Consider the following 6,000-nt stretch of genomic DNA (forward strand, 5'->3'; position numbering starts at 1 on the left):
GCAGGGAGAAGACACAGGGGGGTCCCTGTCAGGCATGGGAACTTGCCAGGTGCCTAGCGAACAGAACAGAACGTTACGGAACCGCGCCTACACTACCTTGCAGCGGTATCCTAAGAAAGAGACACGAAGGGAAGGATATTGTGGAACAGTGTAAACGAGATCAAGCACAAAGGAGTACCAGTAGGAGTCGTGCCGTGAGACCGAGGCAACATCCTACTGAGGCGCGTAGCCGGTGGCCGGAACACCGCGGGAGTAACTGACTCTAGGCCTTACTTCGAACTCCGCAGGACAGTTAATTATAGGTTGGCTGTCTACCTTAAATTTCCTAAGAAGACATAGTGGGCAACAGTGGGAGAGGGGCGTCTCTTGGGTCCCGGAAGACCTCCAGGCCTTCCCGTCATACGGGTGCATCCTAGCCATAACATATCTGGGGGACGAGAAGTTAGTAACATCTGGAACTAAAGAGAGAGAGAGCTGTAGAGAACGACAAACGAGAACAGCAGTTGTGAGGACTATTCCGAATGCTCAGCAGGGTAGGACTACAACACACAGGCGCTAGTGGTAGGCAACGATTTCCATCTGCGAAGGAAACTCTGGAAGTGCCCATCGGACCGGCCGGTCTCTGATAGCCCTGTTAAACGTGCTCTGGATTGAGGATCCTGAAGTCTGCAGTAAAGAGGTAAAGAGACTGCAACCCTGTGTCCTCGTTATTGATTGCACCTCACACCATCACCATCCACCGTACTGGGAAGCCCTGGGGACATACTTCACCTGTGGGAAGGTATACCATCCAGCTGCCATTCCATCACCCCAGCGGACCCCACAGCAGCGTCGGTCACCCTTACCGAACACCACAGGTGGCGTCACAAATCCCTGACAGACTGTACCACCTTTATTGGACGCCCCTTAGCAGGGTCGCGGACCTGGTCTAGCCACCGTGACAGTTCCAGAACTGAACCAAAGAGGCCCGGTACCGAGAACGCGTGGCCCTGTGCATGGGGGTGCTCCATATGGTTTACTTGAAGAGCTGTCATGTAAAGGGGCTGTCTAGTTAAGGAAATCCATTTTTATATACCCTATTAAACAATTTGGAGTTAATAAAGGAGATCTCCGGTCAGGACTATCATCTCTTGACCAGAGTAGAAAGTGATTACAAAAGAGGACCATACTGAGGGTTGCTAGGCTCTGACGTCACTTTATGATCGGTAAGGGTCTGACCTCTTGAACGTTGATGGATCCAGTGAATGAAGGAGCTGATTTAACTCTGTGCCACCTTGGGACTTTTAAACATCAGACAGTGATGACATACACTGGCAATAAGTTATCACTTTACAGCATGGGAATGCCTCACAATTTTTGCAAAGGTATTACATCATTAAAGTACAGTACAGTACAAAATGACTGCTCAAAAAAGAAACATATGCCATGGCATGGCCAAACAGCTCAGTGCACCTCCCACCTATTTGCATTCCAACTATCTCTCCCTTCCTCTGTCAATTAAAGGCGATATCCGGGACTTTAAAAAAAAATGTGCCCAAGCACTAATAGGCTGGTAGTTGCTACGCACCTGCCTGTTGTGCCCGGGGACATTCTCTTCCGGCACAGAGCAGGCACAGACATCTGCTGATATCACGTCAATAGAGAGGCAGTTTCTTTTCCTGTTGAAAAGGTAGGACTATTTATGCTGATTGACAGCCGGCTCCCCCCAGGACATCGCAGCAAGGCGCGGGATGCGCCGCTAATCCTCCCAGGGACCCTTTTCAGACCCACTAGGTGTCTAACGGCCCTCACCACCCAGATTCTGTGCTCCCGGGACACTTCTGCCCGGACTGGCTTTATTATAAGGTTGTGCCTTAACAAGGGATCGGTCGTACACCCCCTACCACTGCCACTATTATGCATCTATGTCAAAGGACTTGAGTAACCCCATGAGTAAGACCCGGGAGGGTCAAAACGTCAGGTTTTTGTCTATTTCAAATGAATATGAATGTGGCAACCACTTCTTTTTTGTTTTGTTTTCTTCAATAAAATTGGCATACACCTTTTGCATCTTACCAGTCTTGAGTGTGCGGTAATCTTTTTTGAATGAATTACTGTTTGGCTTTGGCTACCTGAACACAGGATAAACACTGCTTCTGATCGGTGGTGAAATCATCCCCACTGGTCAGAGAGCCGAGGTTCCCACGCTGTCAAAAGACAGCATGAGCGTTCAGCTGTGAATGGAGGTATAAAGTTTACCTCCGGTCACTGATGACAGCTGATGGGACTACTGCTCCCATCATCCGACACCTGCTGCTGCTAATAACAGCCGACTCCTGCGCTGTAAATAAATAATAAAAAATAAAAAAATGGCTTGGGTTCCCCTATATTTCTGATAACCAGCCAGCTGGGGGCTGTATCCTTCAGCTGTCAGTTTCAGCAAGGCTGGTTATGAAGAATAGAGGGGTCCCCATGCTGTTTTTTTTAAATTATTTAAATGATTAAAAAACAGCGTAGAGTTCCCCCCAATTTTTGACAACTAGCAAAGCAGACAGCTGAGGGCTGGTATTCTCAGGCTGGTAAGAGACCGTGGATAATGCCCCCCCAGCCTAAAAATAGCAGCCCGCAGCTGCTCAGAAAAGGCACATGTATTAGATGCGCCAATTCTGGAGCTTTGCCTGGCTCTTCCTACTTGCCCTGTAGTGGTGACAAGTGGGGTTAATATTTGTGGAGTTGATGTCACCTTTGTACTGTCAGGTGACATCAAGTCAATGGCTTAGTAATGAAGAAGCGTCTATAAGACTCCTATCCATTACTAATCCTATAGTGGTATGGTAAATAAACACACAGCAAGAATAAAGTCCTTTATTAGAAATAAAGCAAAACACAGTTTTACTTTTTTATTTAGAAACTAGATGGTAGCCCGATTCTAACGAATCGGGTATTCTAGAATATGTATGTAGTTTATTTATGAAGATTTTAGAATAATACATTGAATACACAGGATTCAGGAAATCGCGACCAATTAACGAAGCGTGGTTCAAATCCAGCGCCTGTCGCTGATTGTTCGCGGCCGGCCACGTAGTATACAACAGCCCATGTAGTAAATAGCAGAGCCACATAGTACATAGCACAGCCACGTAGTATACTGCACAGCCACGTAGTATATAGCACAGCCACATAGTATATAGCACAGCCCACGGAGTATATAGCACAGCCCACGGAGTATATAGCACAGCCATGTAGTATATAACACAGCCCACGGAGTATATAGCACAGCCCATGGAGTGTATACCAGCCCACATAGCATATAACACAGCGACGTAGTTTATAACAGCCCACGTAGCATATAACACAGCTCACGTAGTATATAACAGCCCACGCACGCAGTATATAACACAGCCCACGTAGTGTATAACACAGCCCACATAGTATATAAACAGCCCACGTAGTGTATAACACAGCCTACGTAGTATGTAGCACAGCCCACGTAGTATATAGCCCAGCCCACGTAGTATATAACAGCCCATGTAGTGTATAACACAGCCACGTAGTATATAGCACAACCCACGTAGTATATAGCACAGCCACATAGTATATTGCACATCCCACATAGTATATTGCACAGCCACGTAGTATATTGCACAGCCCACATAGTATATTGCACAGCCCACGTAGTATATTGCTCAGCCCACGTAGTATATAGCAGTGTGGGCATCATATCCCTGTTAAAAAAAGAATTAAAATAAAAAATAGTGATATACTCACCTTCCATCGGCCCCTCGGATCCAGAACAGGCCTTTCCCGCTCCTCGCGATGCCCCGGTGACCGCTCCATGCATTGCGGTCTCGCAAGATGATGACGTAGAGGTCTCGCGAGACCGCTACGTCATCATCTCGCGAGATCTCAATGCATGAAGCGGTCACCGGGGCATCGCGAGGAGCTGGAAAGGCCTGTTCTGGATCCGAGGGGCCGACGGAGGGTGAGTATATCAGTATTTTTTATTTTTTTAATTATTTTTAACATTAGACCTTTTTACTATTGATGCTGTATAGGCAGCATCAATAGTAAAAAGTTGGTCACACAGGGTTAATAGCAGTGTTAACGGAGTGCATTACACCGCGGCATAACGTGGTCCGTTAACGCTGCCATTAACCCTGTGTGGGCGCTGACTGGAGGGGAGTATGGAGCGGGCACTGACTGCGGGGAGGAAGGGACGGCCATTTTGCCGCCGGACTGTGCCCGTCGCTGATTGGTCGTTGCCATTTTGCCGCGACCAATCAGCGACTTGGGATTTCCGCGACAGAAAGAAAGAAGGACAGACAGAAAGACGGAAGTGACCCTTAAGACAATTATATAGTAGATAACAAACACAGTAATAATCACCTAATGACTATTCCACCGAAGCCCTCGTTCTCCTGTAATAAAACTAACATACCTGTCCGTCGTTCTGTCCCACGCAGTAATCCATGTCTAGGGGAAAGACAGTTTTCATCCTGGACAGTGCCGAGATGCCGTCTAGGCTGAGAACCATTGGTGACTGAACTGCCGCGAGTGCAGACTCAGTGACCGGCGGTGATGTCATCGAGGTTACCTCTGGTCACTGAGGCTGCGTTCCCTGCTGGGCTGAACTGCTGTGACTTCGATGAGATCCCCACTAGCACCGTGAGAGTTTTGGTAAGGTGGAGATAGATGCAAACAAGTAATTGGAAGGTGTGCCGAACTGCTTGGCCACGCCTAGTGTGCACTTATTGCCAGTGCTTGGTTAACCCCTCTGTGACCTTAGACGTACTATCCCGTCGAGGTGCCCTGGGCTTATCTGACCCTGGACGGGATAGTACGTCATAGCCGATCGGCCGCGCTCACGGGGGGAGCGCGGCCGATCGCGGCCGGGTGTCAGCTGCTTATCGCAGCTGACATCCGGCACTATGTGCCAGGAGCGGTCACGGACCGCCCCCGGCACATTAACCCCTGGCACACCGCGATCAAAGATGATCGCGATGTGCCGGCGGTGCAGGGAAGCACCGCGCAGGGAGGGGGCTCCCTGCGGGCTTCCCTGAGCCCCCCGCAGCAACGCGATGTGATCGCGTTGCTGCGAGGGTCTCCTCACCTCCCTCCCTGCTCGAGCCCCGGATCCAAGATGGCCGCGGATCCGGGTCCTGCAGGGAGGGAGGTGGCTTCACAGAGCCTGCTCAGAGCAGGCACTGTGAAGCAGCCTGCACTCCTATCAGATCAGTGATCTGACAGAGTGCTGTGCAAACTGTCAGATCACTGATCTGTGATGTCCCCCCCTGGGACAAAGTAAAAAAGTAAAAAAAAAATTTTCCAAATGTGTAAAAAAAATAAAAAAAAATATTCCAAAATAATGAAAAAAAAAAAAAAAATATTATTCCCATAAATACATTTCTTCATCTAAATAAAAAAAAAAAAACAATAAAAGTACACATATTTAGTATCGCCGCGTCCGTAACGACCCGACCTATAAAACTGTCCCACTAGTTAACCCCTTCAGTAAACACCGTAAGAAAAAAAAAAAAAAACGAGGCAAAAAACAACGCTTTATTATCATACCGCCGAACAAAAAGTGGAATAACACGCGATCAAAAGGACAGATATAAATAACCATGGTACCGCTGAAAGCGTCATATTGTCCCGCAAAAAAAGAGCCGCCATACAGCATCATCAGCAAAAAAATAAAAAAGTTATAGTCCTGAGAATAAAGCGATGCAAAAATAATTATTTTTTCTGTAAAATAGTTTTTATCGTATAAAAGCACCAAACCATAAAAAAAAGATATAAATGAGGTGTTGCTGTAATCGTACTGACCCGAAGAATAAAACTGATTTATCAATTTTACCAAACGCGGAACGGTATAAACGCCTCCCCCAATAGAAATTCATGAATAGCTGGCTTTTGGTCATTCTTCCTCACAAAAATCGGAATAAAAAGCGATCAAAAAATGTCACGTGCCCAAAAATGTTTTCAATAAAAACGTCAACTCGTCCCGCAAAAAACAAGACC

This window comes from Ranitomeya imitator, chromosome 2, assembly GCF_032444005.1.
Source record: "Ranitomeya imitator isolate aRanImi1 chromosome 2, aRanImi1.pri, whole genome shotgun sequence".
Taxonomy (NCBI): Eukaryota; Metazoa; Chordata; class Amphibia; order Anura; family Dendrobatidae; genus Ranitomeya; species Ranitomeya imitator.